Below are 11,133 nucleotides of genomic sequence, written 5' to 3' on the forward strand. Positions count from 1 at the left end.
TCAGGGCGGCTAGGATCTGGAACCAACTTCCAAGAGAAGTGGTGCAGGCTCCTACCCTGGGGGTCTTTAAGAGGAGGCTAGATGAACACCTTGCTGGGATCATTTGACCTCAGTACTCTTCCTGCCATGGCAAGGGGTTGGACTTGATGATCTGCTCAGGTCCCTTCCAACCCTACAAACTATGAAACTATGAAACATCTCAAATAAGAGGAGTACAAATTTGTGCCAAGGATTTTTGGCTCAGCACACTTGCGGCAAACTGAGGCTGCCCAGCTTCTTCTAGATCTGTAGCCAGGGCAAGCTGGAGGCTGGGGGCAGCACCTGTGCTGGCCCCAGCAGTATAAAAAGCTGCCCTCAGAAGCAGCTCAGGACCTGCTCTCAGGAGCTTCTGAGGGGTGGGTGATGGGTGGCAGGTGGGCTCACTCCCACCTGCTCTCTGTGGGATCTGCTGGAACATGGGCTTGCTTCTCTACTTGAGGATCCACCTGTCCCCCTTGTCTGTGCACATTTTGGGACAGAGCACAGTAGATGGCATTCACCAGCTCCTTGGATGCCTTTGAGGACTGGTGGGTGTGGCCCAGGGGACTATGCTTGGTGTCCCCCTCTGGAGCATTTATTTTCACATTTCGAACCTTTGACCCCCACATCACTCCTATGCTGTTTTTGCTTTAGTTCTTTGCCCCCAGGGAATTAGTTGTATTACCCATTCATTGGCTCCACACTGTAGGAACCACTAGTTAGTTGGGTGAGCCTTGGGCCCATGGCATTTGGGTAACACAGATAGGAGCTTCTGAGGTCCAACCAGTTGACATATAGGGATACTAGCCCTCTGTGCCAGGTGGACTGCTGTAGCAGCCCTGACCTAAAGTGGACCCTGCAACCTCTACCCACTGCAGTAGTCTGGCAGCAGGGGTGCTGCCTGGCTGTGACCTACTGCCACCTGTGACAGCATCAACCCCCATGATTACATGTGTGCCAGACCTGGATAAGGACTGCCCAGTCACTTGGGCTGTAGCATGGGCACTGTAGCAGAGCCTCCTGCACATCCAGGTGATCTGCTGGCTGGGAAATTGGCTCTGTGGTCGGACCCAGAGGGTAGAAATAGATGGAAGTCACTCATCATGGTGTCCTGTGACCAGTGGGGTCCTGCAAGGCTCTGTCCTTGGACCCATACTGTTCAACATCTTCTTTAATGATGCGAACATTAGAGTCAGGAGCGGACTGGCCAAGTTTGCCGATGACACCAAACTTTGGAGCAAAGCATCCACACCAGAAGACAGGCAAGTGATCCAGGCTGACCTGGACAGGCTCAGCAAATGATTGGATGAGAACCTCAACCGAAAAATGCAAGGTTCTCCACCTTAGGAAAAAAACCCTGCAGCATCCTTATAGGCTCAACAGTGCTATGCTGACTAGCACTATGGAAGAAAGAGACTTGGGGGTCATCATTGACCACAAGGTGAACATGAACCTTCAATGTGATGCTGTGGCTAGTAAAGCTACCAAAATGCTGGCTTGCATCCATAGATGCTTCTCGAGCAAATCTTGGGACGTCCTTCTCCCCCTGTACTCGGCCTTGATGAGGCCACAGCTGGAGTATTGCATCCAGTTTTGGGCTCCACAATTCAAAAAGGATGTGGAGAAGCTTGAGAGAGTCCAGAGGAGAGCCGCATGATCAGAGGTCAGGAAAACAGACCTTATGATGACAGGCTGAGATCTATGAGGCTCTTTAGCCTGGAAAAGCGCAGGCTCATGGGTGATCTGATGGCCACATATAAGTTTATCAGGGGTGACCACCAGAATCTGTGGGAATGTTTGTTCACCAGAGCACCCTAGGGGATGATGAGGTTTTAATGGTTATAAACTACTATAAGACCGTTTCAGGCTGGACATAAGGAAGAATGTCTTTACTGTCCGAGCCCCCAAGGTCTGGAACAGTCTGCCAGCGAAGTGGTTCAAGCACCTACATTGAACACCTTCAAGAGTAAACTGGATGCTTATCTTGCTGGGATCCTATGACCCCAGCTGACTTCCTGCCCTATGGGCAGGGGCTGGACTCAATGTTCTTCCGAGGTCCCTTCCAGCCCTAATGTCTATGAAATCTCTGAAAAAAACCTCTGAGCCAGCTGCTACACAGCTGTGGGCTGTGGCTACACAGTTGTCTTTTGTACAGCACTGCTGCCATGTAGGGCCCTGAGCAAACAGAAAATTAGAGCCTGCCCCCACACCTTTACAAACATGAATGTATCAAAAAGCATTAACAAATAGACCCATTAAATGTTTATACGGTGCATTAATAAATAAAGCACAACTCGCAATGTTAAAATTAACTACTCTATTTTGCCACACACAGAACTGAATAAAACAGCTGCCTTAGGAAAATTACTCAGATGCATAGGATCACCATAAATGTATATTAACATGAAAGGAATGATGTTTTAGTTTAGTAGTCATGTAGACTCTTCTTTGACTACTTTTAATACACATTTTACATTGTACCTACACTACAGTAAACTACTACAAGAAAAATACAGGCCATAACAATAGCCTCAAGTATGAGTTTACAACTCATACTAGAAGGAGACCCAATTCCTAAAAAGATCTTCCCAGAACCACCCATCCTAGCCTTCAAACAAGCACCAAACCTTACAAACTTCATCACCAGAAGCAAACTTTCTATAGCCCATGTATCCAAACCATACCATGACAAGAAATGCAAAACCTGCCAACATATCTCCACCCCCACAATTACTACACCCCACAACAGAACCATCAATATTCCTGAATCTTACAGCTGCGCCTCCAGAAATGTAATATGTCTCATCCAATGTACCAAATGCCTTGATGGAAAATATGTAGGAGAGACCAAACAACAACTGTACACTAGATTGAACACACACTGGAAATCTGTTAAAGACAAGAACACCTTATTACCAGTGGGGACACATTTTTTACAAAAAACCCCACTCTCTCTCCAATCTCTCAGTTGTAAACCTTAATGGGAATTTACAAAACACTTTTTACAAACAAGCCTATGAACTTCAATTTATCAACCTCCTGGATGCAAGAAGTCATGGACTAAATATAGACATTGGATTTATGACACACTATAACCTTTCTGACATCTGACTCCCCAGGTACCTCTCCCCAGGATGTATTTACCTGCTACATTCATCCCTCTTCTTCCCCTCTCCCTGCCCCCATGCCCTGTTTCTCACCCACCGACTCCTCAATTTACATTTTCACTGACTGACTTTCTTGCATGCATACCAGCCTCTGGCCTCTTTACTATCCATTCCATCCAGGAAGAGCACAGACCAAACTGCAGATGCTTCCTCAGTCTGACAAAGGGTTTTTAAACCTGAAAGCTTGCTAAGAAAATGTTTTCCAACTATTTAGTCGGTCTAATAAAAGATATCGGATTCACCCAAAGAACCTTATCTGCCTATGTTTTTAGGCTAATACAGCTACAACCTAAACCTCGGTTTCTAAAGACTGGCATTTTAATACCCGAGGGATTTCCGACCATCTTTCATATCTCTCACCATTTTAAATTTCTTTTTTTTTTGACAGAGAGGATGTGGCTGTCCAACAGCTTTCAAATAATATTTTTTTGCAACTATTTAGTTGCTCTAATAAAAGATATTGCATCTACCTAAAGACTCTAGCTACAGGTGAACATCCCCCTCCCTCTACCCGTATTTGATTCCCACCCATTGTCTTGTGGCATTTTCACTGACTGGCATTCTTGCACATTGGTTTTTGGGATAAGCATCCTGAAGAATATACTGGCCATGAGCCATGCTCTATTCCTTGTAGCTCAGTACATAGCAAATGCAGTCAGACTGGTAAAACCATCACTATGAGCTATCTTTTATTAGACCAACTAAAATAGCTGGAAAAATCTTTTTTGAAAACTTTTGTGTACAAACACCCTTGTTCAGGCAAAGAGAGCATCTGCAGGTGTTTTGTGCTCTTCCTGGATGGTCCAGGAAGGTGGAGGGAGGGGAATGTTGACCTGTAGCTGGAGTCTTTGGGTAGATGTGATATCTTTTATTAGACCAACGTAACAGGGGGCCTTCTCGGGGCTGATTTTCCTGTGGCCCGCCCACCTGTTTCTGGGCTAACTGCCCGCCTTCTCACCCGTCCCACCTTGTCATTAATTTGTTAATGTTGCTTAAGTGGGAGGCTGCCCATTTCTTGCCCTGATGCCAGGGGGTGCTAGCTGTAGCTCTGTTCCTCACCTACACCACAGGCCAAGCTTTGCAGATGACATCCAAATGTTATCAATATCAGCGGCCCCACACTGGGCCCCTGAATCCTACTAGTTGAACCCCACTTAGATCCCTCCATTCAGGCAGCCTATTCTGCCTTCATTCCTGGCTGCATAGTTCCCTGAGCTGCTCCCCCTTATAGGTATGGTCCCCCAGGACCTTTGGCTCACTGGCCCTGGAGCACCTCCAGGCCCGTCGGAACCCCAGACCCTCAGCTCTTGGGCTTTCCTCATGCTGGGCCCCTGACCCTTTGACCCTTCCGGTCTCGGCCCCAGCTTGGACCAGTCGGGGGATGTCAAGATAGGTTAAGAGTCTATGGCCCAACTCTCTCTGGGGTCCACCTTCTAGACCCTACAAAGTGGTTAACCCACCCAGTTGTGGGGCTAGGGGTTAAGGAACCCCAGCCCACCTTTTGCTGGGATGGTAACTGGCCTGGCATTTCCTGGGGACTCCTGTGCCACTGAAAGCCCCACCAGGCCACCCAGTCCTGGCAGGGTGCAGTTTTAGGTCATGCCCAGGACCAGGAGCCTCCTGACCATCCCCTACATCTCCTCCCTTACCTCTAGTTGATACCAGCCAGGCAATATTATTACCTGGCCTTCCAGCAGCAAAATGCCCTGTTTATATGGGCAGCCCTGAATCCAAAATGTCTGCCCTAATCAGGCACCTGCTGGCTGCTAGCTTCTGGCCCTTAAAGTGGCAGGCACAAACAGTGCCTAAATAGTTGCAAAATGGTGTTATTTGCAAGGTTTTAAAAAAATTAAAAATACAGAGCCCTAAAGTTAGGCTTTAAAAGCTTTGGGTATCTAGGTAAGTGGCCTGAAGATTTTTCAGGTATGCTAAGCACCCCATTCATTTAGGACACTAGCTTCAGAGATAGAGCTTTTCAAATAACTTGTCCAACTGCTTGAACTAGTATTTTCTTGGGTCTCTCTGCACTGTCTGTTGCCTTTGCCCTCAGGGCCCTGTGCCCTGTCTAGCAGGACAGGGAGGGGGCCTAGGGCCCAGGCAAAGGCAGGAGGCACAGATCTGAGCAAACAGCTGCAGCCTGCCTCTGCCCCATGTACAAATCTGGGGGGCACATCCCTCTCCCCATGCCTCTGCTGGTCCCAGGTACATGCAGCAATAGGGAGCTGCCCCTCCCCCCTACCTCTGGTCCCCTGCAAAAGCTGCCTACTCACACCTCCACCCTGCTTCCTGCCCCAGGTATGCATTGCCCTGGCTGGAGCTGGGCAGCACCATGGCCCCTGGCCCTGCTGCCCCAGCCCCAGCCCTCTCCCTCACTGTGGGGCTTCAGTTTTCCCCTCACCTCTATGCCCCATTTTCATTTCCACAAACATACCTCCATGCGGCAAGTGGGCTCTGGGCTGTGTAGCTCTGCTGGGATGCTCTGCTCCCTGCTCTCGAGCAACGCCTGCGGGGTGTGGCCAACCTGCATGTGCACATATGCATGCTACCCACACTGCCTGCCTCTCCATCCTGGGGCCCCCATTTCCTGAAGGGCCCTGGGCTATTTCCCACCTGGTCTGGGCATTACTCCACCTATGCCAAATGGTCAGGAGGTCGTTCACCTCATTTGCCCTCCAGCTGGGTCCCCAGTGCCAGCCCTGGGCAGGTTCCTCTGCTTGGGTTCCTCCACTTCCCTACTAGCAAGAATCCTGGTGCTCTCTGTTTAAAAATTGCAAATTCTCTGACAAAAAATCCCTAAGTCAATCTTTAAAATACCCCAAAATCCATGTTCTTCCATGACTAAAATGAAACATGACTATATATATATTTATTAATTAGGTGCTCTCTGATTAATTGAGTCTGCTCTGAAGCAGCAGATCTCTGGTTCATCACAAGGTGAAAAAGTATATGTATAAATGCCCTTCATGACACTTAATGCACAGTAGACTAATTCTACTGCGCATTAGTGCATTAGCATGGTTTTTGCCATGACACACTAATGCGCAGTAGAATTAGTTTACTGTGCATTAAGCATCTTGTGTAGACACACCCAATGCCTGACCAAAGTAAATGGCAGTTCTTAAGCTCTTTTATGTTCATTTGGCTTTTAGATCAGGCCTAGTAAGAGTCTTAGGGGGGATTAGAGAAAGGAGGATTAAAGGAAGCTCAAAAGCAGTGCTTTTCAGAAATATCTGTGGTGATCAGTACTGCCTAAATGTGTCCCCATGTTACAAGGTTAGAAAATAGTAACCAGATAGTTGAAATATAACAGGTCATATGCCTCCTTAAGTAGGGCATCTTTATCTTTAGTAATGCAGTCTTAAATTTGCTTCATTTCTTTACAGAAATTACAAATGAACATAATACAAACTACTGATTTTGTCCACAATACTACAAGGCTCATGCATGCATATGTTTATTTCTGGGTATACAAATATTTTCATTAAATTCAAAGGTGCTATGTATGCACTTAAACTATGCACATGCTTAAGTGTTTGGGAGGTGGGCCTAACCTTGCTAACCCATCTACTTGGCCTAATAATTCCTCGAGCAAAACTTTACATGCAAATTAAATCTAAGCATCTCTCCTTTACTTCCATCTGCTCTACATTCAGAGGGTGTGAACAAGTGTTTGCAGTATCCTGCCTGAGTTTAGACAGCTTACTTTAAGTTGCTTAAACCTAGACTGGAAGCAGTACATGCAGCTACTTGCCTCTGCTGGGAACAATGCGGGGACCCCAAGGTAAGTAACTAGAAGTCAGGGGAGAGAATGGCAGGACTGGGGTGGAGCAGAGGAGTTGCTTGGTTGTGAGGGGACAAGGGGTACTAAAAATAGTTTGGTCAGGGTCTGGGCGGTAAGAATGGCACAGCTCAAGGACTGGAGCAGGTGGCTGAACTTTCCCAGCCCTGGGGCTATGTGAATATGTACGGGAATGTGTGTGCAAATTCAGGTTAACCCCTTCCTAGATTGGGTTACCACTTTCTCAGTCTAAATTAGTGTACCTCCTGAGGTGCACTAACTTAATCCAGTGCGCTATTTTTTGGCCAAATTAAACCCTCTGAATGCCTGCATAGATGGGAGTTTAGATCAGCCTAACCCTGGTTGATCTAAATGCAATGCCTGCACATACCCATACCTAGCTTAGCAGTTCTTTTAGATGTTAAATTATGCATAAAATCATCATCATTTAAATACAATTTTCCAGAATGATAGGAATATACTTTAATTAAAAAGGGACAAATAGAAGTCTATTTTATACTGAAAGGCTTTTCCTAGATGGTGTATGGGTAAAATGTGAGCATTTTGAGTACTATTTCCTCTGATCTGGCTATTTTTTTGTAGATGTGTTTGAAATTGGTGGTATGACTGACAGATCAAATAAACAATCACCAGCAAAAAGGGACAGCAATTCTTCCAGCAATTTTTTCATTGTTGGCCATCCAATAATGGGTGGGGAGGGATTTTCTTTGTTATAGTTTAAAAAAGGAAGGACAAAGAAGCTAGCAGATCAATAACAAAATTCAGTAACATTAGCCAGACAATAATATAAAACATTTAAAAGCTGAAAACCTTCAAAAGAAACCATTTGCAGGTAGTGTCCAAAAAGAGATAGATAAGGTAAAGTGAAAAAGAAAGGTAGGGAAATATTAAATTGGACATCTGTGAAAATAAATACATACTTTACAATAAAAAGGCCCACAGGCAAACAAACAATCTATACAAAAAGAAGAGATGTGTCTAACCTCAGGGTCCTTGCTACTGGATTTGGACTTAAACATGGTGATTCATGCATACCTAATTTTCAGCTTTTGTTACTGGAGCCCTCTGCATATGGGAATCAAACTGGTTACCATAACAAAGCTGTGACTGGATCAGTTGAGCAACACAAGACATAAAGCCTATCTGCCTTGATGCACAGTTGTCTGAGTAGTTCATCAGGAATACTAGCTGCAATTTATCATCTTAACTTTCCCTGATCCAAATGAGCTGAGGGACCATTTCAACTAGTGTGATCTAACATTTACATTCCACTGTCACTACTAGAATGAAGGGGTCAAGATGATCACAATTACAGTCAGGTCAAAACCAGACATCCAGGGCTCACCACTCCCTTTCCAACTTCTTAATGACAAGATCATATTTTTGATATTCTACATAGACCTTTTGTGTCAGAAGGCACCCCTGACAAGACTCAAGGCACACCTCCATAATTTTTGTGAATTGAGTAGCACCCAATTTCAAAAACAAATTTATATATATTACAATGTTTTCCTCCTTAAAAAGGGCTGGGCAGTAGGCATGAGAGACGATCCAGATAGGAACAAGCCTGAGCCTGGCTTATCTGCTTAATTTGTCTGTTTATCTCCTCACACCTCATACCACCCTTCAGAGTATCTGTCAGCGCCCCATGGTGCCCCAGCCCCCCAGCTGAAAATCACTAATCTACAATGCAATGAGGCATATTGAAGTGCAACAGAGAAGGCTGCTCTTGCTCACTTTCCCTAACTTTTGAAACTTGTTCATTACAATGTATATGTAACTTTTAATCTGACACAAACACACATATATCTGTATGCATGTATTTTTGCTCTGAGAGCATCTCAGGTATCAGTGCCCCCACTGAACGATCTTTATTTAAAGTGCCCCCATCACCATTTTTCAGCACAGGGACTCTAATATATGAAATGCTAGAGTCCACCGGAGTATGATAATTACCATGTTCCAGCAGACTCTATTAACTGAGTCTGCTCCCATGTGCGTACCTCGCTGCATGTGTATAGGTGCCTTTAATGCTCTACTCCCTACCTCCTCTGATGCAAGAAAACCATATGAAAATTGAGCACAGTGGTGAACAGTAACATATTTACAGATGTCCCAAACTGATCTTATTCTGACCTCTTAAGAAACAAGGAAGATGGCTTGCTTCAGTTACAAAGCACAGAAAGTTCCCTCTTTTATTTTTAAATTTACCAGTTTATAGTTATGTTGTTTGAATCACTTACAATATAAAGGTTTAATCTGAATCTGCTGTGGGAAGCCTGCTCCTGTGTTAGACTATGATCCTGTAAATTGTTCTACATTGACCAACTCTTTTGCACCTGAGTACAGCCCCACTGAATGAAGCTTTGTATGAACACAGGGATCAACCTACACAGATCTTATAATCAAGTCTCATAATCAAGTAAATACTTATTACTTAGTCCCAAAGCAAAAAAAGTTAGAGCACTTACTATTATTTAGGGACTTGGGTAAATTTTTCAAAATGTTAAGGTTCAGTTTCAAGAGTGACTATGGACTTCAGGTTCTAATTGCCTTTCGGTGCTGGCTCCACCAAAGAACATAGGCATCGCTATGTTAAGAGTTCAGTCCCTAACTGGTAGGTGTCCAGTCACATAGTGAAATTCACAGTTTCCAAGTGGGGCATGTAGTAGGGATGTGTGAAGCTTCAGTTGCTGATTCAGTTTGGCAGAAATTTGGGGTGATTTGGTGGCTGAATCTCCAATTCTGAATCAAATCAGGAGACTCTTTAATCTGTCCGAATCGAATCGGAACCCTCTGATTCGGAGAGACTTGGAAAGATCTGGTGATTCAAACATAGAGACCGCTTTAAATGTTTTTTCTACATACCTCAAGGTACCAGGCAGCTCATGAATGCTACAATGCTGGGATGGATGGAGCATCCCACATGAGCATGGACGGGTCCCAGTGTACTCAGCAGCAGACCCAGAAGTGGACCAGAAGCAGTCTACTTCCAGGACTGCCAGGGAGCATACAGGGGGGCCCCCATCTTCCCCAGCTTGGTGACTGGTGCTTTCTGGCTCTGGGGGTGCACCCAAGTTCCCCCTGTGGCCGATTGCCAAGCTGGGGGGGGGCATGGGCAGATCCCCCTACACGTTCCCCAGCAGACCTGGAAGTGGACTGCAAGTACTTCTGGTCCACTTCCGGGTTCACCGCTGAGGATGTGGGGGGCCCTCCATGTTCCTGTGGGATGTTCCATCCATCCCTGCTTCGCAGCATTCATGAGCTGCACCTGGTACCTCATGGCATGTAGAAAAAACATTTAAAGCTGTATGTATGGCTGAATTGCTGATTCTCTGAATCAGCATCAAATCTTCAGATTTGGATTCAGCTGAATCAAATTGGGGACAGTGATTCAAATCAATTAATTGAATCACTGTCCCTGATTCAGGCCAAATCCAAATCTGAATCAAATAGGGCCGTTTCACACATCTCTAGCATCTAGGCTTCTTATGCAGAGTATGGGGAGAATGAGGTACCTAAAGCTTGATTTTAGCATTCACCCAGGGTGAGCTAAAGTTAATTCCTTCCCTATCAGAGGGTATTTAAAGATATATCTTTTACTTTCAAGAAGAACCTAACCTACATACGATAGGCCATTGTGTAATGGGGAAAGAAGGCCCACACAATATCTTCAGTTGAAGCTGTAGCACTTTGCATGGGTTACTTAAATATTCATTGGGCAAGAGAAAAAGAGTGTAACAATAATCATGACTAGCTGTTAGGGCACTCACCTAAGAGGTAGGAAGCCCAGGTTACAGTCCCTGATGTAGTGAATCAGGAACCAACGTATTCACTGGAGTGCAGTCTGGAACAAAGGTCTTCTCTCTCCCAGATGATTGGATAGCTTTAACCAAAAGATCATATATTCACTGTTTCTCTTTAGCTAGAAGAATAGATTATTATATGCCAAATGGAACAGTTTTAATAGAAGAGACTGAGAACAACCATCAACCCTGGAATAATTTTGGTGGTTAGAGCAGTCTCCTGGCAAGTGGGAGATGTAGCACTCTACATCAAGGAGGAATATACTTCCTCGTTAATTAGCAAGGGGGTAGATGGGGGGCACTCTGAGGTGCTCTGGGTTAGAGTAAAAGGCAGTCCAGGGGA

The 11,133-nt window shown here is 45.2% G+C and overlaps 1 long non-coding RNA gene across 1 annotated transcript in view; it reads right to left on the minus strand.

The window, feature by feature from the left end:
- Nucleotides 1–4,192: 4,192 nt before the first annotated feature.
- LOC109323875 overlaps nt 4,193–11,133 on the minus strand; it is a 23,543-nt gene continuing 16,602 nt past the window's right edge. The window contains exon 3 of the long non-coding RNA XR_002104762.1: nt 4,193–4,497. This is a non-coding gene — a long non-coding RNA (uncharacterized LOC109323875). The remainder of the gene's footprint in view (nt 4,498–11,133) is intronic.

Source organism: Crocodylus porosus, unplaced genomic scaffold, assembly GCF_001723895.1.
Source record: "Crocodylus porosus isolate Cpor-Errol unplaced genomic scaffold, CroPor_comp1, whole genome shotgun sequence".
Classification (NCBI taxonomy): Eukaryota; Metazoa; Chordata; order Crocodylia; family Crocodylidae; genus Crocodylus; species Crocodylus porosus.